This window comes from Oncorhynchus mykiss, chromosome 12 (assembly GCF_013265735.2).
Source record: "Oncorhynchus mykiss isolate Arlee chromosome 12, USDA_OmykA_1.1, whole genome shotgun sequence".
NCBI lineage: Eukaryota > Metazoa > Chordata > Actinopteri > Salmoniformes > Salmonidae > Oncorhynchus > Oncorhynchus mykiss.
The window spans coordinates 87,646,696-87,672,175 of NC_048576.1; the positions used below are offsets into that span (position 1 = coordinate 87,646,696).

Sequence of the window (25,480 nt, forward strand, 5' to 3'; positions counted from 1 at the left end):
TCATATACAGCAGAAAGCCGTTTTACAAAAGGTCCCACTGTACCTAACATCATTACTAAACTTTAGACATGAGTTACCACAACGGGCTCAGGGATGGCCAACTCTGGAAATTCCTTTGGTCTCTACTGAGTTATCAGCTTTCAGTTTTCTTGCACCTTATTTGTGGAACAATCTTCAAAATGTTATTGCATGTGATGTTTTGGTGCCCATAGGGCAATTCAGAAAGATGATTGAGGAGCTTATTACTGATGAATGTGATGTTTTGGTGCCCATAGGGCAATTCAGAAAGATGATTGAGGATCTTATTACTGATGAATGTGATGTTTTGGTGCCCATAGGGCAATTCAGAAAGATGATTGAGGAGCTTATTACTGATGAATGTGATGTTTTGGTGCCCATAGGGCAATTCAGAAAGATGATTGAGGATCTTATTACTGATGAATGTGATGTTTTGGTGCCTCTAGGGCAATTCAGAAAGATGATTGAGGAGCTTATTACTTATGAATGTGATGTTTTGGTGCCCATAGGGCAATTCAGAAAGATGATTGAGGATCTTATTACTGATGAATGTGATGTTTTGGTGCCCATAGGGTAATTCAGAAAGATGATTGAGGATCTTATTACTGATGAATGTGATGTTTTGGTGCCCATAGGGAAATTCAGAAAGATGATTGAGGATCTTATTACTGATGAATGTGATGTTTTGGTGCCCATAGGGCAATTCAGAAAGATGATTGAGGAGCTTATTACTGATGAATGTGATGTTTTGGTGCCCATAGGGCAATTCAGAAAGATGATTGAGGATCTTATTACTGATGAATGTGATGTTTTGGTGCCCATAGGGCAATTCAGAAAGATGATTGAGGATCTTATTACTGATGAATGTGATGTTTTGGTGCCTCTAGGGCAATTCAGAAAGATGCTTGAAGATCTTATTACTGATGAATGTGATGTTTTGGTGCCTCTAGGGCAATTCAGAAAGCTGATTGAGGATCTTATTACTGATGAATGTGATGTTTTGGTGCCCATAGGGCAATTCAGAAAGATGATTGAGGATCTTATTACTGATGAATGTGATGTTTTGGTGCCTCTAGGGCAATTCAGAAAGATGATTGAGGATCTTATTACTGATGAATGTAATGTTTTGGTGCCCATAGGGCAATTCAGAAAGATGATTGAGGATCTTATTACTGATGAATGTGATGTTTTGGTGCCTCTAGGGCAATTCAGAAAGATGCTTGAAGATCTTATTACTGATGAATGTGATGTTTTGGTGCCCATAGGGCAATTCAGAAAGATGCTTGAAGATCTTATTACTGATGAATGTGATGTTTTGGTGCCCATAGGGCAATTCAGAAAGATGATTGAGGATCTTATTACTGATGAATGTGATGTTTTGGTGCCTCTAGGGCAATTCAGAAAGATGCTTGAAGATCTTATTACTGATGAATGTGATGTTTTGGTGCCCATAGGGCAATTCAGAAAGATGATTGAGGAGCTTATTACTGATGAATGTGATGTTTTGGTGCCTCTAGGGCAATTCAGAAAGATGATTGAGGATCTTATTACTGATGAATGTGATGTTTTGGTGCCCATAGGGCAATTCAGAAAGATGATTGAGGATCTTATTACTGATGAATGTGATGTTTTGGTGCCCATAGGGCAATTCAGAAAGCTGATTGAGGATCTTATTACTGATGAATGTGTTCTTTATGACCATGTTTTTATTTCTTTCTGCTTGCATTTTGTATTTATATTTTGATATGTGTATTTTCTATAATTGCTGTAATTCAGGGCTCACCTGTAAAAGAGACCTTGGTCTCAGTATGACTCTCTGATAAAATAAAGGTTCAATACATAAATAAATGACATCTGCAAGTCTTCCAACTTTTGACTTTATTCACAACTGCCACCAGTTTAACGACAAAACATTGACAACAAATACATGTTGACATAACAAAATAAAGTTTGTAGTAAAGAATATTTCATGCTGAAAAAATAATATTAAACACCAATGGTATTCAATAAGTTGATGGTTTATATTTACAATGACAAAGCTGTAAAATATTATCCAATTGTTTTATTTCATCTTGTTTAATTATTTAATGGATTTTGTCACACAGAGGGCCATAGATGATTAGAGACACCTGTGAAATTCTGAAGTACCCAAAGTGGCCACTAGATGTCCTGTGATAAATTACATAAAATCCTTGAAAGATAGCAAAATACTGGTAGTTTACTGGTAGACTTAGGTTTCCAGTAATATACCCTCCCTTTACACTCCTAGTCTGAGATGACTTTGCACATATTTCCCAAAGCGCTCTTTCTCTGTTGATCCTGAGTGATAGGTTGTCTCAATGTAATCCAGGTATGAAATTATCTTTATTTTCAAACACAATCTGTTTTGTGGCTTAGTTGTGGTCAATTTTCAGTGTACAAAATATTATAATTATGTTCTGGCCCCCCGACCATGTGCTCCGACAAAATCGGCCAAAATCGGTTGCCTAACCACTGGCCTACAGGATGTGTGTTTGGTGCCACCTGTGGATCACCCAGAGACACCGGCTGCTCTGATACAGACTGGTAGAGTGGAACTCTAATGGTACTTCTGAGGGAAAGGAGAGATGAAGGGAAGGGAGATGAGGGGAGTGGAGGAGTAGAGGAGTGGAGGGAAGGGTAGGAGACAAGATGATGAAGGGGTGGAGAGGAGGGGAAAGGTGTGGAGAGGAGGGGAAGAGAGGAGAGCAGAGCAGAGAGGAAAGGAGGCAAGGGGAGAGCCCTGAGTGGTTAATTATAACTGAAAGCAGTGCCCTTCTTTTTTTATCCCATGTGTCTTTTCATCCTTCCTTTCTCCAGAGACAGACAAAGCAAAAGTACAGAGAGTGCCTTTGCTGGTGCTAGGACAAAAACCTCTCCCTCAACGTCAGCAAGACCAAGAAGCTGATCGTAGACTACAGGAAATAGGGTGGAGGGAGGGTCAAGAGCTTCAAGTTCCTACGTGTCCACATCCAGAACAGTCATGAATGTACGGCAACCCCTCTTCTCTCTCAGGAGACTGAAACGATTTGGCGTGGCCCCTCAGATCCTTAGGAACTTTTACAACAGCACCACTGAGAGCATCCGGACTGGTTGTATCACTGTCTGGTATGGCAACTGCACGGCCCGCAACAGGAAGGCTCTACAGAGGGTGTTGCGGACAGCCCAACGAATCACTGGGGGCGAGCTCCCAGCCATCCAGGACATACATGCCAGTCACTGTCTGAGAAAGGCCTAAATAATTGCCAAAGATTCCAGCCACCGAGACAGGGACTGTTCTCCATGCTCCTGTCCGGCAGGCGGCACCGGTGCAATCAAGGCTCAGGCAAAGAGTGATAAATACCTGGCCATAAGACTGTTAAATATCCAGGTTACAACACTCTATTTTCCCAGGGGGCAGTAGCAACCTTGTCCAGGTGCTGAGCCTGATTGATAAGGACACAGGTGCTACCAATTAAGGTGATGGTCAGTCAGTGTCCCAGCTTGTGGCTGCTGGTTTGTTTGGTGGCCATGAGGCTTTTCGTTTGGCTTTGAGTCTTTAGTTTGGGCATGCCTGTGGTTTTATGTTTTGTATGTTTATTTTCATCACCATCTGAACAAATAAAGTCAAGACGGAGCTGGCACTGACCTCAGTAAGTTGCTGTCTCCTGAGCACATCCAACACAGTCCTCAAACGCTGATTTCTCACATAAATGCACACATTCATTCAGGTTACAGAGCACGTAACTAAGCCTAGGACCCATAGACAATGCGAGTGTAACAATATCCGTAGGCTGGTTATTGGGTTCATAACAATTGGTTAAATTATTTATTGAATGAGCAGAAATTACACATGGTTTATGTACAGCTTCATTAAAGCACAATAAGCAAACTTATGTTAAATATATTGTGTAACTACAAAACTCAAGTGATTGATTGACAGTAGCTATTGAATGAAGTGTGTGTGTGTGCTTGGGTGTGTTTCTCTGCTACATCTAGTTCACAGTACCATTCTACAAAATTACAACAGTCTTTTTCAGACTGTCATTAAGATATTAGAGAGGTTATTTAACAGCAGTGCAGTTACATTGCAAGTCTCCCCATATTCCTTGGCCTTATGGTATTTTTCTAAAATCCCCACAGTTCTCAGATGCATGATTTACAGGCTGTCCATTCCCATGATATCTGCAGTAGAAACAGAGTTAGACTGACCACTCTCTCAGAACCTAGAATGAGGAACAACAGTGTTTGACTGACCACTCTCTCAGAACCTAGAATCAGGAACAACACACATAATCAGTCCTAGTCCTTACACTGTGATCAGGGTAATTGGAGTAGTAGTCTCTTACCTTGGGGTGGTCAGGTTTGTGCCATCCACCCATTTTCAGGTCCTCTCAGTAACTGACAGTCAGACCAATCCAGACCTTTGTGTTAGTCCTTAGCTATAGCTACCTAGCCAGGCTAACAAGCTAATTAGTAACAACAACAAAAATCGAACAGACCTTTGTGAAGTAGTCAAGCAGGGATAAATGTGCACCAATGTCAAACAAATTGATATGAGTATGATGTCATAGAAGAACAACTAGCTACTGCATTTTATTTGGTATCTACAAGGGGTCATTGCATTAGCTACATTGGTTATCAAGATGGTTTGTATCGATTGTATTAGTGTGGCACCCTTTTGCATGTAAACCATTATCTGTTATACATAGTAGATATTACAGTACATTCCTAACAGGAACATACTGTAATACAGTCCTCATTTATGGTAAGCTATGCCAAGATCTCTAGACATCCCAGACCGAGGACAGCCCCGCTGGTGCACCTGCCTGAATTGCCAGGAGATGGCCACTGACCTTGAGAGGAAGTGCTGCGGTCAGAGCCTGGACAGATGTGTGAGCAGGATGGCACACATGAAACGTTTTTGCCTGGAGGAGGGGACTTTGCGCTCTGTCTGGTCTACCAGAAATGTAATTTTGCCACAGGCCAACCTGCACAGATCACAAGGAGTACAGACATGCATCATAAAGACAATATGTTGTTTGGCAGTATGGAGCCCTGGGACAAGAACCAAGTGGTAATCTCTAGGCTGTAGAGATAGAGCTCTGATGTCCTCACTCCAGAAGACAGCACAGGAAATCACTCCCAGCGCTGTCACAAAGCCTATAACAACACGTACAACTGTTCTACCATTTACTGTCCAGCAGTACCACCAGAGATATCTCCAAGTTCAACTTGCTAAATACTTCAATCCAAATACTCTTGAACCTTAAAACACACAACTGCTGCCATTTCATCACTCCACTATTCTATTTATCATGACCAAGTATGTTTACATAACAGTTGATCACATTTCACCACTCCACTATTCTATTTATCATGACCAAGTATGTTTACATAACAGTTGATCACATTTCACCACTCCACTATTCTATTTATCATGACCAAGTATGTTTACATAACAGTTGAACACATTTCACCACTCCACTATTCTATTTATCATGACCAAGTATGTTTACATAACAGTTGAACACATTTCACCACTCCACTATTCTATTTATCATGACCAAGTATGTTTACATAACAGTTGAACACATTTCACCACTCCACTATTCTATTTATCATGACCAAGTATGTTTACATAACAGTTGAACACATTTCACCACTCCACTATTCTATTTATCATGACCAAGTATGTTTACATAACAGTTGAACACATTTCACCACTCCACTATTCTATTTATCATGACCAAGTATGTTTACATAACAGTTGAACACATTTCACCACTCCACTATTCTATTTATCATGACCAAGTATGTTTACATAACAGTTGAACACATTTCACCACTCCACTATTCTATTTATCATGACCAAGTATGTTTACATAACAGTTGAACACATTTCACCACTCCACTATTCTATTTATCATGACCAAGTATGTTTACATAACAGTTGAACACATTTCACCACTCCACTATTCTATTTATCATGACCAAGTATGTTTACATAACAGTTGATCACATTTCACCACTCCACTATTCTATTTATCATGACCAAGTATGTTTACATAACAGTTGAACACATTTCACCACTCCACTATTCTATTTATCATGACCAAGTATGTTTACATAACAGTTTAACACTTTCCACAACTACACTATTCTATTTATCATGACCAAGTATGTTTACATAACAGTTGAACACATTTCACCACTCCACTATTCTATTTATCATGACCAAGTATGTTTACATAACAGTTGAACACATTTCACCACTCCACTATTCTATTTATCATGACCAAGTATGTTTACATAACAGTTGAACACATTTCACCACTCCACTATTCTATTTATCATGACCAAGTATGTTTACATAACAGTTGATCACATTTCACCACTCCACTATTCTATTTATCATGACCAAGTATGTTTACATAACAGTTGAACACATTTCACCACCACTATTCTATTTATCATGACCAAGTATGTTTACATAACAGTTGAACACATTTCACCACTCCACTATTCTATTTATCATGACCAAGTATGTTTACATAACAGTTGAACACATTTCACCACTCCACTATTCTATTTATCATGACCAAGTATGTTTACATAACAGTTGAACACATTTCACCACTCCACTATTCTATTTATCATGACCAAGTATGTTTACATAACAGTTGAACACATTTCACCACTCCACTATTCTATTTACCATGACCAAGTATGTTTACATAACAGTTGAACACATTTCACCACTCCACTATTCTATTTATCATGACCAAGTCTGTTTACATAACAGTTGAACACATTTCACAACTACAATGTACCATATTATTTTAGCCATTTTTTTAATGGTCTGGGTGACTTAGTACTTTACCAGTTCAGCACCTTATCAGAATGTTTTCCTTACTCTGATTTTGTTCTTTTGAGGTTACAGAGACTACCTTGTAATCTTGTTTATCTCCCTAATAAACCTGTAGTTAACCTGATCTTTTTAATCGGACAGACTTGTTTTGTACTGTATTTACACCAGGGTAGTCCGTCTTTTTGGATATCTACCCTCCTGTAGGCCTGTGAATTTGAAGTTAAAACCGCCAGGAGCATAGATATCCAGAAAAATATAACAATTTAGTAAATAATACGAAAACCCTTCCAAAAATGCAATAATAATTTCTATTTGATAGGTAAAGAATACACAGATATTGTTTCTCACACAAATGTATTGTTTCCCACACAAACTTCCCTTATTTACAAATTATTTATAAGTTTGGTTGTAAGGCCCCCCTCTTTCAACAACATTTCTGAGTACTCTGTAGGTTTTCACGCTTCCTGGGAGCCACCAAGTCTGACAATAGGGAAAGCTCATGTCCTTCCACACTCAAAAGTGTGCTAACTGCTTCCTGTGTTGCGACATCTCCTTGAAGTTATAGAAGCTCAGCCGTAGTTGGTGATGGCACTTCAGGGAGTCTTGGTTCATTTGATCTCAGGATCATTCTCCTTGGTAGCCCCAGTCGAGAGCCAAGTCTTAACACGGTTCTTTACAAGTTCTGGGATGTAGGTGTAGTCCTTTGCTGTTTTCAATGTGAAGAAACCTTATTGTATCGTCTGAATGATACAATAATATTTGAGTATTTTGTCTATAGAATTTAATTATCAGTGCAGACAATATTGACAATGTAACGGCAATGACATGTATTATGACATAATCTAAAAATATAACAGCGCTAACATGTGACTCATTATACAGTATATTGAGTTGTACTAATGACATTTTCTTGATTGCACATCATACAAATATTTTTCACAACCATGAGGATGACTAACACTTGCAAAACCCTTACAAAAAAAAAACGTCAACATTTGCATTTGCTCTTGTCAAATCAAATGTTCACATGTGAAATAGCTGTTTTCACATGTTGAGCTTAAAAATGTGAGTTCACATGATTACAGCACTTTTTTATGTGAGAAGAAAAACTGGTTTTCACCTCAGAAATGTGTATATGCATTCTCATGTGAAAAACTTTCTCATGTGAAATCTCCCATTTACATGTGGAATTGCAAGTTCACAAGTGAAAACCATTCACATGTGTAAATTTAATTTTTAGTTTCACAATTTATTGCAAGATCACATGTGGTGAAATGGGGTTATTCTCCTCACATGTGAAGAGTTGGCATTAACATGTTGCAGTAGCAATGTTTCCACATATGGAATTGTAAATTCTGTAATGTTTTGTACAAATTCTGAAAGTTCAAGTGTGTTAAATATTTAGATTTCCAATTTCTGAGCCTTCCATTCAGAATGTTACTGCTGCAGGCACCCACCTCTCCTCTTCAGACTTTGGAAGAAACCCAGTGAAAAGAACAGAGAAGCTAGCACTCCGTGTCTCCTTATTTATATTTTGTAACATGTTAAAAGTAGCACTGTTAACTCAAGTTTTAGTGCACTATTGTTTTTATCACATTGTCTGAAAGTGTTAAAAAATACACTGAACACATACAATACATCATCTCTTCAGCTAAAAACAACAACGCAATGTCAAAACAAGTTAACTTTGAGGTAATTCACCTAATTTTGCTAACCGATACCGACAATATTCTTGTAAACGAAAATGCTCGCCTAACCTGCTACGAAAATCACTTAGTATCAAATTGGAGTGAAAATAATGTGTCCTGAAAAAAACGTCAGTCTCTGCTGCTACCTTTAGTCAACAAGTTTGGCAACTACTCCTAGTGGTGAAAGTAAGAACTGCAATTGAAGCCAGAAAATTAATTAGAATTTTACCTTTATTTAACTAGGCAAGTTATTAAGAACAAATTCTTATTTTCAATGACGGCCTAGGAACAGTGGGTTAACTGCCTGTTCAGGGGCAGAACGACAGATTTGTACCTTGTCAGCTCGGGGGTTTGAACTTGCAACCTTGACTACTGTTCAGTCGTGTGGTCAGGTGCCACAGGTGCCACAAAAAAAGGACTTAGGAAAATTGCAATTGGCCCAGAACAGGGCCTCATGGCTGGCCCTTAGATGTACACAGAGAGCTAATATTAATAATATGTATCTCTCCTGGCTGAAAGTGGAGGAGATTGACATACATATCTACAACGACCAGGGACCTTTTCAAAAGCCTCATCAAAATGGCAGTGATTGGTACTGTAGATGGTTAACAATAACAAATCAGACATTGAATATCTCTTTAAGCATGGTCAAGTTAATAATTATGCTTTGCATTATGTATTGAACCACCCAGACACAAAGATAGTCGTCCTTCTGAACTGAACACGGAAAATTAATTCACTTTTTGTCCTAAACACAAATTCTTACAGTATGTTTGGGACAAATCCAACACAACACATAACTGAGTAACTGCCTCCTTATTTCCAAGCATGGTGGTGCCTGCATCATGGTATGGGTAAGCTTGACTTCGGGAAACGAGATGGAGCTAAGCACATTCAAAATCCTAGAGGAAAACCTGCTTCAGTCTGCTTTACACCAGACACTGGGAGAGGAATTCACCTTTCAGTATGACAATAACATACACCTTAAGACCAAATCTACACCGGAGTTGCTTACCAAGAAGACAGGAAATGTTCCTGTGTGGCCAAATTACAGTTGAGACCTAAATCTGCTTGAAAACATTTGGAAAGACTTGAAAATAGCTGTCTAGCCATGATCCCATCCTCTTTACAGAGGTTGAAGAATTACAAAAGAATAATGGGCTAATATAATGGGTAATATGTATACCGCTCTTAGACACTTACCCAAGAAGAATCACAGCAGTAACCTTCTGCCAAACATGTTGTGACTCAGGGAGCTGAATACTAATCAAATAACTCAAATCTAGTCGTTGTAGTTATATCAATCTTTAAAATGGTACATTTTTTCTTCTACTTTGACATTACCGAGTATTTTGTGTAGATTGTTCATTAAATTGTGATCCATTTTAATCCCACTTTGTAACAATACAATGTGAAGAAATCCAAGGGGTATGAATACTTTTGCAAGGCACTGTAAGACAAAAGAAACATGACACAGTGTGTGACTGATGAATCAGAGCAGGAACTGAAGAAATGTATTCAAATGCTGCAAGTGAACTCTAGAATTGAACAAATAACTATGCAAATGGAAATCATTGGTCGATAACCAGAGTAAGTTACAAAAATAGGATTTTGATTCCTATGCAATGTTCTACAAATAGTTCATTTTGTCTGCCAGAGGGGGCTGCTCGTCCTGGAGTGAAGGGGGTGGCATCGCATATGTGGGGTAGACCTGGGGCTCATTAGGATATAAGGCGGCAGTAGGGGGGTACGTGGGCGACCCATGTGATAGCTGTTTTGAGGAGGTGCATGGGGGTCCTCTGGGTAACAGGGAGCTTGCATGCCCCGGCTGAGGAAGAGACAGCAGAGGAGGAGCAGGAGGGCAACATGTCCTGGGGAGGGTAACCACTGCTGGTCAACGACCCAGTGTTGTATCCAACATGTCTGACAGAAACACAATGACAGAAAGAAGGTTTTGATAATACAAAAGTTGCCACATTGATTGCAATCCTAATGAATAGAATAATATATATAATTTTTATAATAACAATGCGTGTATAACTGCTCAGCCATAACCTCATGTTATTTATTACATTTTTTTCTTTTAAAATAATCTTCCAAAGACAAAAAATATCACCTCAGGCAGGTCACCCCCAAGACTGACCTGGCAACAGCGTACTAGCCCGAGTCCTGTGAGAACGAGGAGTTTAGGGTATTCCTCCTCCCTGGGAGGTAGCAGAGGAGACTGGGGTGTAGGGATATTGAGTAGAATAATTGTTCATTTATTCTCCATAAAACACCTCTATGCTTCAATATCGATCACAAGTTTTTCCCTACATTCACAAAAACAAAAAACATCACTTCCCTGCAATAGGACACAGTGTGCTCGTAAGTCTTATTACCTTGATAAACAGCTTATTTTGTAAGGCATTCAAGCACCTTGCAACAACTAACCCCTAAACTCTTGCTTAACACAAAGTAGCTAGCTAGCTAAAATATGTTTATTCATCTCTGGCACTTATTTCAGCTGACTAACGTTAGCTAGCTAGTAAATAATTGAAATGTGCAACCACCACACTAACATAAGACCTACTGTGTAAATTGTTCCTAGACCATGGTTCTTTTGAAGTACTTCGATGTCAACTTTGCTGAAAGTCTTGTTGAAGTCTTCTCGTTGAAATCACAGCTAATGTTGCGGACAGGCAGTGAGTGGATCTCTACGGAGGTGTCTACGGATCTAGGGATCTCTCTAGCTTACTGACACGGAAATTCAAATATTCCCGCCCCAACGTAAGTGGTAGTAGCTAGTTGGTTGGGTATGTATTGACGTGACGCTATGATGTCTCCTCTTTCCAAGTGCAAGTGTCATGCAGTTCAGACACCAGAAAACGTCAGTTTAAGTTCATGCACAATAATTGGGAGTGTACGATCCCAGAAATCTTTGTTAACGAGTAACCGGGCATAAAAACAGCCAGCTGAAGCCATCTGAGTGGTTGGCTTCTGAACCCTCACCAGCTAATGACTTAACGCTGGCTGTACTTTGGTCTGACCCACTACAGGCAGTCCGGCAGAAACCAGGCAGATGTTTTCATATCCTGAGCTTTATTCTAGGTCACCACCACACAGTTGCACAAACCCACACATCATTGAAGTATCTTTGTGGTTACAGTTAGAAATGGACTTGTGGTTCTGAAAGATAAAAACAGAAACACAGTGTTGGAAACTAAACAATAGGAAGATCTACACAGGAAGGAATGTCCTAACATTACACTTGAATAGGGATATTAACACAGCACATCAACATGTGGATAAACATCTCACTGGAGAGAGAGAGCTAACTAGTCTGACAAGCTAGATATATGGCCCTCTCTCTCAGGCCTGGTGGGGATCTTATCAGATCTGTCTCTGGGGTCATAAATTATACTGCACCTGCATGAGCTCCAGTTCTGAAACGTCTAGTCTAGACAGTTCTAGAAGCTTGCCCTGGCACCTGCACGAGCTCCAGTTCTGAAACTTCTAATCTAGACTGTTCTAGAGGCTTGCCCTGGCACCTGCAAATGGCAACAATAATGGCTACAATGAAAACGCTGCGGTAGCATGGGTATACAGACTATACAAATTACTCTAGACAAATATGCATCTACAGCGCAGATGCTCATGCAATCAATGCGAAACTGGCACTTATGCAATATAAACAACACGGAGTATCTGAAATATACATAAGCTGCAGGATAAGAACGTTACTTTAATACAGTTGCAGATGTAGCAAGGTAACTTAAGGTAAATTACTTGCAGTCAATCATCATTACGTAGCATAAAACATCCCAACAATAAACCCCACAACTCACTTTCTTGGATGCCCGCACAATCTTCCTAGTAAACACAATGAAAAACCTTGGTAGCAAGCCAAAACTTGCATCTTCTTCTTGGAACCACATAAACACTCTGAGCTAGAGTGGGCGGATGCAGTGTCCAAATGTGCATTCGGGTATGCTGATTGGCTGAAACTTCAGCGTTCTGATTGACAGCTGAGATGGAGAGATATCCACCCTAACGGGACTCTGGGAAAGGTCAGGTGCAAAATAAAGGCCTGGTTTTTTTACATCAGGAGTGTACGATCCCGGAAATACTTGTGCCAGTGCGTGGTCAGGAGTGTGCTCCCGCTCACAATAAATTTCACTGATTGTGTACAGGTTGGAAAATACCCGGAAACACCTATTTTCATGCAGTTATCACTGGCTGTCTAACTGCACCCATACCAACCACACTCTCACACACACATACGAACACACACACTCAAGTACACACGCACACACGCACACGCACACACACACACACACACACACACACACACACACACACACACACACACACACACACACACACACACACACACACACACACACACACACACACACACACACATACTCTTCTTCACCCTGCTGCTGAGCCTATTGATCTACCTCCACAGTGTTCCTGCACACTGTTTCACATTGTTTATAATGGCCAGTTCTTGTGTTCATTTATTAAATATTGTATTACCTTCTCTTTTTTCATTTACTATTTTGCTCTTGTCTATTTGTGTTACTTTTGTTACCTTACATTTATTCTGCCCTGTTGAGGAAGAGCTTTAAGTCAGCATTTCATTGTACCGTTACACCCGCTGCATTCTGTGCATGTGACAAATAAACTGTGGTTAGATTTGATCAACATAGTCCTTCATTATCTCTCTGCAGTTACTCAGGGTTCTACTCCATGTATACTGTCTGTCTGTCTGTCTGTCTGTCTGTCTGTCTGTCTGTCTGTCTGTCTGTCTGTCTGTCTGTCTGTCTGTCTGTCTGTCTGTCTGTCTGTCTGTCTGTCTGTCTGTCTGTCTGTCTGTCTGTCTGTGTGTGTGTGTGTCTCTCACCCATTGCTGCTTTATCCCCAACTTCTTTGCAATGAACACAATCTATTGACTTGTGCATCACTACTCTTGATGCATTTCTTTTTGCATTGAACGCAATGTATGCTTCATAGTTCGTGACGCATATCACTTTGCAAAAGGTTCACATTTTGTGGCTTATCAATTGATACCTGCCTGGTGTGGGAAATGTATGTTTGAGTCTTTCTCAGAAGATTTTAATAGTTTGCTTCACGCCATGTGAATCTCCGGTGGCCAACTTCGTTTAAAGAGGAACTTCAGCACTTTATAACCTCATATTCATTATCTTTACAAGGATACTATGTAATATTTCACTTCAAATGACAGGCATATAGAGACAGTCACGCAGACAGAGACAGACAGACAGAGACAGACAGATAGACAGTCAGGCAGACAGAGCGAGACAGACAGAGACATGGAGCTGCCTGTCCTTAAGCAGTGTTAAGTCTGTTTGTTCCATGCTGCATGGTGTTCCACTCTAGCTGGTGTTCCATGCTGCATGGTGTTCCACTCTAGCTGGTGTTCCATGCTGCATGGTGTTCCACTCTAGCTGGTGTTCCATGCTGCATGGTGTTCCACTCTAGCTGGTGTTCCATGCTGCATGGTGTTCCACTCTAGCTGGTGTTCCATGCTGCATGGTGTTCCACTCTATCTGGTGTTCCATGCTGCATGGTGTTCCACTCTAGCTGGTGTTCCATGCTGCATGGTGTTCCACTCTAGCTGGTGTTCCATGCTGCATGGTGTTCCACTCTAGCTGGTGTTCCATGCTGCATGGTGTTACACTCTAGCTGGTGTTCCATGCTGCATGGTGTTCCACTCTAGCTGGTGTTCCATGCTGCATGGTGTTCCACTCTAGCTGGTGTTCCATGCTGCATGGTGTTCCACTCTAGCTGGTGTTCCATGCTGCATGGTGTTACACTCTAGCTGGTGTTCCATGCTGCATGGTGTTCCACTCTAGCTGGTGTTCCATGCTGCATGGTGTTCCACTCTAGCTGGTGTTCCATGCTGCATGGTGTTCTACTCTAGCTGGTGTTCCATGCTGCATGGTGTTCCACTCTAGCTGGTGTTCCATGCTGCATGGTGTTACACTCTAGCTGGTGTTCCATGCTGCATGGTGTTACACTCTAGCTGGTGTTCCATGCTGCATGGCTGTTGGCACACATACATGATGATCCTATTGGTGGAGGCTTTTAGAGCGCTCGATAGGCGCACAAGCAGGGTTCGTCCATAAGGGACAACCAGGCATCCTCAACCTCCCTCCAAGGGAGCCCAATCAAATGCTTGTACAGCTTGCCCTCCTCTCTCTATCTCTCTCTCTCTCTCTCTCTATCTCACTCTCCCTCTCTCCCTCTCTCTCTCTCCCTCTCTCTCCCTCTCTCCCCCTCTCTCTCTCCCCCCTCTCTCTCTCTCTCTCTCTCTCGCTACCTCTCTCTCCCCCTCTCTCTCTCTCCCTCTCCCTCTCCCTCTATCTCTATCTCTCCCTCTTGCTCTCTGTCTCTCCTGGTGGCTGAGTCAGTCAGGTCTCTACTATGTGAAACAGTGACAGAGAGACTAAACTGGGCCTGTCCCCAGAGTTCCTCTCCATGTCTACTGTCTGTCTGTCTCTCTTTTTACTTCACTAAACACAGGTCAAACACTTAGTCACTTACCTTAAACAATGCCATATCTCTCTCTCTCTCTCTCTCTCTGTGTGTGTGTGTGTGTGTGTGCGTGTGTCTGCGTGCCTGCAGCCATGTGTGCCAGTGTCTAACCTGGCACCCTGTCTACAGCCTAACTGTACACATGCATGTGTGCAAACAATGTGCAGGTGTTGAGATACAGATATTTGTGTCTTTAAGAATGAGAGCCCTAGGTCAAGTGTCCATTACCAATAACAGAAAAATAGGGGGAAATCTTTAACCATTATATATTATCTTAATCCACTGTCTCTCAAACTGTCAGTCAGCTCTCCAATGGCTGTTAGGAGTAAATGTATTTTATTTGATTTGTTTTTCATTTAACCTTTATTTAACTAGGCAAGTCAGTAAAGAACACATTCAATGACGGTCTACCCCGGTCAAACCCGGACGACGTTGGGCCAATTGTGCGCCGCCCTATGGGACTCCCAATCACGGCCGGATGTGATACAGCCTGGATGTGTGTATGTGTATGATAATAGCTTTAATAGGATTTGCTGGAGAGAAGTAGCTGGCAGGGGAATATAGCAGAAACCATGCTAGATGGTCATATATACATTTTACGAGAAAGAGAGGCGGAGAGAGCGCATTAAAAGACCTTTCACTTCTGCTTTTTACAAAGGCGCTGCACCGCGGCTGACCCTTTGCTTTCAACCCTTTCGTGCGTGCGTGCATGTGCATGACCAAGAGAGAGAGAGATGTCTAAGATGAGTATGAAAATATTTCCCAAAGCTCTCTCTCTGGGTTGAACCTGAGTTGATAGGAGGTTGCCTAAAGGATGTGTGTTTGGTGCCACCTGTGGTTCACCAAGAGACACCAGCTGCTCTGATACAGCATCGACTGGTAGAATGGATCTGGGGCTTCAGAGGCAGAGGGGAGGGGAGAGGAGAAGGGGAAAGGAAATTTAAGGAGAGGAGAGGGTAAGAAATGAGAGGAGAACAGGGGAGAAGAATTGAGAGAGCAGAAGAGAGGAGAGGAGATAAGAGGTGAAGAGAGGGAAGGACAAAAGAGAAGATAATAAGAAAGGAGGTTATTTATAACTGAAAGCAATGGTCCAATCTGCTCTCCTCCCAGTTTCCATTCAGAGTGGTGAGGTAGTAACAGCTGAAGCCAAACTTCATCCATTCTTGCGAACAGTACCCTTTTACCATTAAAGACTGTTTCAGTCTTTCTGTTTCACTCTGTAACTGGTCTCTCTCTTTAATCAAGTTGCTGTGGCTGGTCTCTAGCTGGTTTCGCTCTTCAGTCAGTTTGTTGCGGCTTTTCTGCAGCTGGTTTCTCTCTTTAGCCAGGTTATTGTAACTGGTCATTTGATTTCTATGATAGACTAACAGACTTATGATCCCAGCCAGTAGGAGAGCACACAGCAGCCCCAGACACACTGCACCAACGCCGGAGGGTTCCTTCCACCACTGAAAAGATACTGAATGTTGAACACCAACTCCACCCTTCTTGTTGGGCTTGTCGGATCTTACATTGACAATCATCATCAATATCGTCATCATCAATATCCATGGAGCTCATTGCATTAGGTTCATCATCTTCAACTTTATCTGGATTTAATCACAGGAGGTTGGTGGCATCTTTATTGGAGAGGACTAGCTCGTAGTAATGGCTGGAGCTGAATGAGTGGAATGGTATCAAATACATCAAACACATGGTTTGGTGCCATTCCATTCGATCCATTCCAGCCGTTATTATGAGCCGTCCTCAAATACATGCACTTTTTCTGTTACCTCAGTTGCAGGTCTGTATCTGTCCTGTATGTTCGCTGCACTACTCTGGTCCATGTCTGTGACTAACTGTAAGTAACACTGTTTTAACTGTCAACCAAAAAGAAAGGCAAACTGTCAATCTTGTCAAAACAACAGGACACTGACGGAGAGCCACGTGACTTCCACCGAATTCCCCAAAAAACATGAATCAGTAAGTTCACACCTCCTTATATATTAGTCTGTGTTGGTCATCTGTGTGAAAAGGTATTCAGAAGTAATGCGTCGGTCAGCTGTTTGTTCACCCACACCTGCCCGCAATTGGTAAAACCCCATCTGCAAACGCCTGACTTTACGCGATGAAGTGAAAATCTGAGGCCTGTACCAAACCCTAACCTGCAAACATAGAAAATGGTTCCCAACCTTTTTCTGTTACTGTTCCACCAACTAGGTGTGGTATCCCCAGGACCCCTAGGGGTAATTGGCCTATCTACAGGGGGTACGAGGACCCCTAGGGGTAATTGGCCTATCTACAAGGGGTACTTGAGAAGACTCGTGAGACCATAGGCCTACTGGGAAAATGCACTTAAGGGGGTACTTCAGGGGTACTCAGGGCAGAGAAAAATTCAGATATTTTGTATTTATTTTGATTGAACCTTTATTGAACTAGGCAAGTCAGTTCAATAAAGGTTTATTTTATTTTATTTTATATAAACTGAATTTTGCTCTGCCCTGAGTACCCCTGAAGTACCCCCCCCCCTCTTAAGTGCATTTTCCCAGTAGGCCTACTATCTCACGAGTCTTCTCAAGTACCCCCTGTAGATAGGCCAAGTATCCCTAGGGGTCCTAGTACCCCTGGTTGGGAACCACTGCCCTAGAAGACTAAAAAAACCCTTGCTCACCAGAAAATATGTCATACATCAATAGAATGAATGCTTCAATCTAGTTGACATCTGCACAATTTTCTCTTTCATCTCTGCTTCTCTCGCCCAGCAAAGTTTTTTAGGGACCGGGAGAAAATGCAAAATTTCCAAATATTTGACCGGTTTTAAGGGAATTAAAATCTATGAAAACGACCCATCATGTTTCTGATTAGATTTCAGTTCGGCTTTTGGATGCATATTTTATTGTGGTTGAAATAATATCAGCTTTTATGATGCTCATAAAGAACCATTTCACAGGTTTTCTCTCTTTGAATTCAACTCTGACATGGTCCTTTTTGCCTCTGTGGATCATAGTGAATGTGTTTTGCCTCTGTGGATCATAGTGAATGTGTTTTGCCTCTGTGGATCATAGTGAATGTGTTTTGCCTCTGTGGATCATAGTGAATGTGTTTTGCCTCTGTGGATCATAGTGAATGTGTTTTGCCTCTGTGGATCATAGTGAATGTGTTTTGCCTCTGTGGATCATAGTGAATGTGTTTTGCCTCTGTGGATCATAGTGAATGTGTTTTGCCTCTGTGGATCATAGTGAATGTGTTTTGCCTCTGTGGATCATAGTGAATGTGTTTTGCCTCTGTGGATCATAGTGAATGTGTTTTGCCTCTGTGGATCATAGTGAATGTGTTTTGCCTCTGTGGATCATAGTGAATGTGTTTTGCCTCTGTGGATCATAGTGAATGTGTTTTGCCTCTGTGGATCATAGTGAATGTGTTTTGCCTCTGTGGATCATAGTGAATGTGTTTTGCCTCTGTGGATCATAGTGAATGTGTTTTGCCTCTGTGGATCATAGTGAATGTGTTTTGCCTCTGTGGATCATAGTGAATGTGTTTTGCCTCTGTGGATCATAGTGAATGTGTTTTGCCTCTGTGGATCATAGTGAATGTGTTTTGCCTCTGTGGATCATAGTGAATGTGTTTTGCCTCTGTGGATCACAGTGAATGTGTTTTGCCTAAGTTCCTGAAAGCATTTAGCCATGCTGAAAGCAAGCACCATGTATTTGGCACACGTACAGTTAGGCCCTAAAGCTTAGGCTTATGCCCTAATTCCAGATACAAAGAATGAAAGAAAAAGATAAATGTAGTCTATAGATATGAATTGCACAAGAATGATACATGTATAGGCTCTAAATCCATGTTATTTTAGCCCGGTGTTGAGGTTACTCTGTGTGAGTCATCTGTGTGAGTAGTTATTCAGAGATGCGTGTTTGACAGAGACAGACACTCAGGCAGACAGAGACAGAGATTAAATAAAAATGATATTCTGGTATTTACAGTGTTTACATAATCAACATGAGAACTTCTCAAATAAATGTCCCAACATGAAGAATTTCTCAGCTGTGTGAATGGTCAGGGAACTATTTTGGTAATGCCTTGCAGTCCTACTATAAACACATTGTTTTAAAGCATTACAATCCAGTGTTATTTCCCAGTGGTTAGGCCATAATACACGAGTGGGAGAATGAGTCAATCTATAAAGTACATCATGTGACTTTTTATTCAATTTCTGCCTGCTTACTCTTACCTTCTGATAACAGTCCCTCTCAACAAGATCTCGCAGTCTCACTGCAGAATTAGATGTTCATCCACGTTCTCCAAACGTCAAATTTTGAAGTTGTTCCAAACGGTACATTTCAAAGTGTTTTTGTTGCTCCTGGTGCTCTGTACCGTTCCATAAAGGTTACGTTTAGGAACTCATTAAGATTAACATTAAGTTAAGACACACATTCCCTATGGTAAAGGTGAGTGTTAAGGCCTGGGATAGGGTTTGAACATTAAGTTAAGACACACATTCCCTATGGTAAAGGTGAGGGTTAAGGCCTGGGATAGGGTTTGAACATTAAGTTAAGACACACATTCCCTATGGTAAAGGTGAGGGTTAAGGCCTGGGATAGGGTTTGAACATTAAGTTAAGACACACATTCCCTATGGTAAAGGTGAGGGTTAAGGCCTGGGATAGGGTTTGAACATTAAGTTAAGACACACATTCCCTATGGTAAAGGTGAGGGTTAAGGCATGGGATAGGGTTTGAACATTAAGTTAAGACACACATTCCCTATGGTAAGGGTTAAGGCCTGGGATAGGGTTTAAACATTAAGTTAAGACACACATTCCCTATGGTAAAGGTGAGGGTTAAGGCCTGGGATAGGGTTTGAACATTAAGTTAAGACACACATTCCCTATGGTAAAGGTGAGGGTTAAGGCCTGGGATAGGGTTTGAACATTAAGTTAAGACACACATTCCCTATGGTAAAGGTGAGGGTTAAGGCCTGGGATAGGGTTTGAACATTAAGTTAAGACACACATTCCCTATGGTAAGGGTTAAGGCCTGGGATAGGGTTTGAACATTAAGTTAAGACACACATTCCCTATGGTAAAGGTGAGGGTTAAAGTTTGGGATAGGGTTTGAACATTAAGTTAAGACACACATTCCCTATGGTAAGGGTTAAGGCCTGGGATATGGTAAATCAAATAAAAACAAAATAGTGTCCACGAATGGGATCAAACATGCAACCTTCTGATCCAGAGTCACAGAAATCATCCCTGTATGAAGCATTTCACATCATATGATGCTAAATGCATCATATGGGGATGATTTCTTTCTTTTAAAGTTACATATCTTGAAAACTTGAGTTGTGACATTTTGGGACTATGTCAACAAAGGACTAATGAAGCAAATACAAAAATATAGTTTTTGGGTGGTGTTTGTCTTTAAGTACAGTGGTGGAAAAAGTAATAAATTGTCATTCTTGAGTAAATAGTAAAAGTAAATGCTTTGCATCAAATTTCCTATATTAAGTAAACCAGAAGGCACAATTTAATTTTTTTAAATTTATTTAAGGGCAATCAGTCACTCAGACACCTCCAACACTCAGACATAATTTACAAATGCAGTATTTGTATTTAGTGAGTACGCCATATGAGAGGCAGTAGGGATGACACCACGTTATATTGATAGGTGCGTGAATTGGACCACACTCTGCTGTTCTGCCCCTGAACAAGGCAGTTAACCCACCTAGGCCGTCATTGAAAATAAGAACATGTTCTTAACTGACTTGTCTAGTTAAATAAAGGTAATAAAATACTGTGGTCCTGCCTGAGCATTCGAAATGTCAGGGAAAGGGAGAGTCAGGGAAAATGTATCGAAGTAAAAACTACTTATTTTCTTTAGGAATGTAGTGGAGTTAAAGTAAAACTTGTCCAAAATATAAATAGTGAAGTAAAGTACAGATACCAAAAAACATCTTAGTTACTTTACACCACTACCAATTTATACGTCAATCTTGAACAATCTCCCTGGTCCTTCCTGATCCATTTAACCTATCTGGTTATATATATATATATATATATATATACAGTATGTGTGTGCCCTGTTATAGAGACTCAGACAATCCCCTCCATCTCTCTGAGTGACTGAATCATAGCGTCTCAGACTGATGAATAGAAAATGTCTTGAGATTTCCCCTCTGGTGGCAGGTGCTTTGACAGAGCATTGTTCATGTTTAACAGTAACTTCACTTATCCAAGAATAATTTGTTTTCACTGTGGTGTTGAACAATGTGAAAAGTTGCTGTTAGGTGGGTTTGAGTTAAGATAGAATGGACTCTTGCACTTTTTCTCTCACCCTCCCTCCATCTCTCCCTCTCTCTCTCTCTTCCTCCCCCCCCCTCTCCCCCACTCTGTCTCTGTCTCTCTGTCTCTTTGTCTCTCTCTCTCTTTTCCTTTCCCCCCCACTCTGTCTCTGTCTCTCTGTCTCTTTGTCTCTCTCTCTTTTCCTTTCCCCCCTCCCCTCTCCCCCACTCTGTCTCTGTCTCTCTATATATTTGTCTCTCTCTCTTCCCCCCCCCTCCCCCACTCTGTCTCTGTCTCTGTCTCTCTATATCTTTGTCTCTCTCTCTTTTCCTTTCCCCCCCTCCCCTCTCCCCCACTCTGTCTCTGTCTCTCTGTCTCTTTGTCTCTCTCTCTTTGTCTCTCTCTCATGTTGGTTGAGTTATTCAGGCCTCCATGTGAAACAGTGACAGGGTTCACTTCCATGTCAACTGTTTGTCTGTTAGCTTCACTAAACAGAGGTCAAATACCACTTAGTCACAAACAACATCATTAGGTATCTGCTTAATGTACCCCCCAGAACACATGTTGGAGGAAATTAATCCCAAGCAGTGGGTCTGTTGCCTGTACAGCTCAGGGTGGAACATCTGAAGCTGAACCACATATAATATTGGGAAAAAGTTAATTTCACGTTAATGTGTTATCCCCTGGGATGTACTCAGTGCATATTTCCCCCCATTGAATCAAATCAAATCAAAATCCCTTACAGACTAGGTGAACAATGCCATTGTTGTTGTGTGTGTGTATTTGATTTCAAAGCCTAACTGTACACATGCATGTGGTTATTTCAGAGCGGTTACACAATGCATGTATGTTTAAAATAAATTGTTGCTGACCCCTGTGTTTCTAACCCCTTCGATTGTGTGTGTGTGTGTGTGTGTGTGTGTGCGTGCGTGCGTGCGTTTCTGAAATTGTCCGATAGAAATTAGTGTTCGCCACTGATGATTACACCCTAGATCAGCTAGAGGCAGGCAAGAGTGTGCAAGGCGGTATTGAATGTGTCACTGTCTGTCACCATGATTACAAAAATTGTTCTCTCGACCAGTGCACCTACGTTGTAAACTTTCATTCACAGGCTAGTTTGTAGCAACCTCATGATGGGTATAGGGAACATGTGAGTATCATGTAGTAGCCTTAACCTATCGATGTTACATTGAGCTGGTTGAATGGAATATGAATGACAGTTATCCAATATGCTGAAAAAAATAAGACCAGGATCATCTTAAATGGCACCAACCGCCACTGTCGTGTAGAGAACAGAAATGTGTATTTTTGCATAGTTACAACCCAACTCCTGAGAACCAATGGAGACATGCATGCACACACACACACACACACACACACACCACCATGACCAAAAACAACATGTGATCATAATCAATATTTTATCTAGAAAAACTGTGTCCGGATCCTCTGTTGTCCCTCTGATCTCAAATCAGATCAATACTTATATGGTTAATAATACCATGTTGTATTATTAACCATATAAATGGTGGCACAACAACACTATCCAGTCCACTGTCATGTGACAGATCCATGTTACCGTAATGCAATGTTGACTTATTATGGTATTGTAATGATACTTTATTAAGATAAGATCACTTTATTGTTCAATTGCACACAAGGTCCAACAGGAATTTGAGTTCTTCTTTTAACCCAACATCCGAAAGACACATACATACACATACACTTACAGGTTTAGGAGAGGTGTGGGGGGATGTCTTGCTCAAGGGCACAACGGCTGGCAATGGCATCTAGGATTTGATACCAGCATCCCCCCGTTTGCCAGTTCACTTCCCGCCAGATTAAAGTATTACTCAATTGTATGTATTAGTCAATTCAACACTGACTCCTACTGACGATTTGTTAGAATGAGAAATGACAATGTTACTGACCTTTACTGACCCTGCCCGCATCTGATTGGCTCAGGCTCTTTTGGCAGTCCTGTGACTGGCCATTCTCAACACGTCACTACAAAAAACTACCAATCATTACTTTTTTTTGAATCACCAATTTCTGTCTCAGATGAATGCTGCCCTCTGCTGCATACAAACATCTACTTTACACAGGTCTGCTCTATCCAGCCTGTAATGTTTTCCATGTTTTGACGGCTCTAGGTTTCCATGTTCAGCTCTAAGTTTCCATCTTCAGCTCTAGGTTTCCATGTTCAGCTCTAGGTTTCCATGTTCAGCTCTAGGTTTCCATGTTCAGCTCTAGGTTTCCATGTTCAGCTCTAGGTTTCCATGTTCAGCTCTAGGTTTCCATGTTCAGCTCTAGGTTTCCATGTTCAGCTCTAGGTTGAGCAGGTAGTGTGAAGTAGAGCAGGCCAGACTCTAGTGGATGACATAATAATTATGCATATTTGAAATGGTCAAAATATGGCATCCTGGTTTATTTTACTTCTGTTGCTATTTACTATCGTCTACTAGGGGCAACGCAAGCACCTATTAACAGCTAGCGGGCCTCGTTACAGATCTACAGCTCAGAGGATCTTGTGTTCAATCCCAGTGCTAGGCACTCATTTTAATATAGAGTTTAAAATGTTTTAGCATATGCCTATTTATTTCTGCAACAACACACTCACTCATCACAAATGTTAAGCAAGCTAGTTACAGTGACTCCTATAGACATGATTGACATCAGGAAAAGAGGGTAGGCTATCAGCTGATCGTTGATATTGATGATTGATGTAAATCTGCTAGTTAGCTAGCTCAATACTTTTTTTTACTGATTGTGATTCATCTTCAATGCTCTTAAATAATAACTTCATCATATAGCCATGATATATGGCTGGCTGGCCATATAGAGAGAGTTTTGTGAGGATATTTTAGTATTGGGTGGTTAGCTAGAGTCTAGACTACCTGTGTTCAGTGCTTCATTTGTACCAGAACGCATTAAAAAAATATCCTTTATAATAAAGCATTGCATGCATATCAGTGCATTTGCATAGTGGCATAGAGCAGTACAGTAGAGGCACATACAGAAGTTGCACACATGGGGAAAATTTTTATTAGCATAGGGTCCAGGAAAAAATGGGCCTTTTATTACCACATTTGATGCAATTATATGTCCTTTTACATGACTGGAGGCTGAGCAAAATCTTTTTTTCAGCACAAATGATGGAAATGACAGGCTACTTTGACACTGACAAACTGAGAATCGAAGTTCAATAAAAACAACCTTGTCTTGAATCAATCAATAGCTCAGGCCTCGGTCTGTGGAGACACACATATGAGGAGGAAATTATAGTCCTAAAAAATCATTCCAGTTTCACTGACTCAGATGCCCAGATCACTCTCCGGCAATAGCAGATGAGCTCATCCAATAGCATATCGCTCCTGTCCACAGCTCGCCTCATAGACTAGACGTAACATAGCACATGTAAATCCAGGACACTGAAATTAATATGATGTGTTACATTTGGTATGGTTACATAAGACAGAAGGTCCCACCATAACGCCTGTGCATGTTGGACTTCTAACCCCGTTTAAACTTTGTTTTAGCTACAGAAGTGTATCAGTGGATTGATAAATATCTGTGCACGTGCTTAACAGAAAGGGTAGTCATTTTTCACATGTAATACACAGCAACGGGAAGTTTCCATACAAGTTGAGTAGTAGCAAAAAAATACAGGAAATTCACTGAGCAGCACAACCCTAAATTTGACCTATGCACATCAATAGCAGTACCAGGTCCAGTAAGCTGAGTTTGTGGTAAAAGCCCTGTGCAATATCTCAAATTTAGGGTTAGGCTGTTCATTAGATGTTTTTTATGTTTTTCTCCTATTTCCATGCCATGGGACCATGTTGGATTGTGTTGAAGTTGTAGTGAATGAAATGAACTATATTTGGAAAAAACAAATGATGGGGAAGAGCCCCCTAGGCCAGAATCCCCCCAACCCACCCCCCACATCTCCAATCAAAGTTATTCCCCTGTCTGTCACCATGTGCTGTGTCTAATGTTCATAATGTGAAGTCTTACACAGTCAGAGAATCCAAATATTAACAGAAGCATGTTTTCCATTGTGTGCTGCTATTTTGGCCAGGTCTGTCTTGTAAAACAGGTTTCT

The 25,480-nt window shown here is 41.0% G+C and overlaps 1 protein-coding gene and 1 long non-coding RNA gene across 3 annotated transcripts in view; one reads left to right on the forward strand and one right to left on the reverse strand.

Annotated features, from left to right (window-relative positions):
- Window positions 1-3,505: 3,505 nt before the first annotated feature.
- LOC110486939 (lipopolysaccharide-induced tumor necrosis factor-alpha factor homolog) overlaps window positions 3,506-25,480 on the forward strand; it is a 52,171-nt gene continuing 30,196 nt past the window's right edge. Inside the window, exon 1 of the mRNA XM_036939033.1 lies at window positions 3,506-3,668. The gene's annotated coding sequence lies outside the window, so the exon portion shown is untranslated. The remainder of the gene's footprint in view (window positions 3,669-25,480) is intronic.
- Window positions 9,396-12,497, reverse strand: LOC110487558. 2 transcript variants are annotated; one of them, XR_005035186.1, is made up of 4 exons: window positions 12,402-12,497; window positions 11,147-11,742; window positions 10,718-10,886; window positions 9,396-10,497 (listed from the first exon to the last, which is right to left on the reverse strand). It is a non-coding gene; the product is annotated as an uncharacterized LOC110487558 (long non-coding RNA). The 2 variants fall into 2 exon arrangements; XR_005035185.1 differs by having other exon boundaries at window positions 10,718-11,742.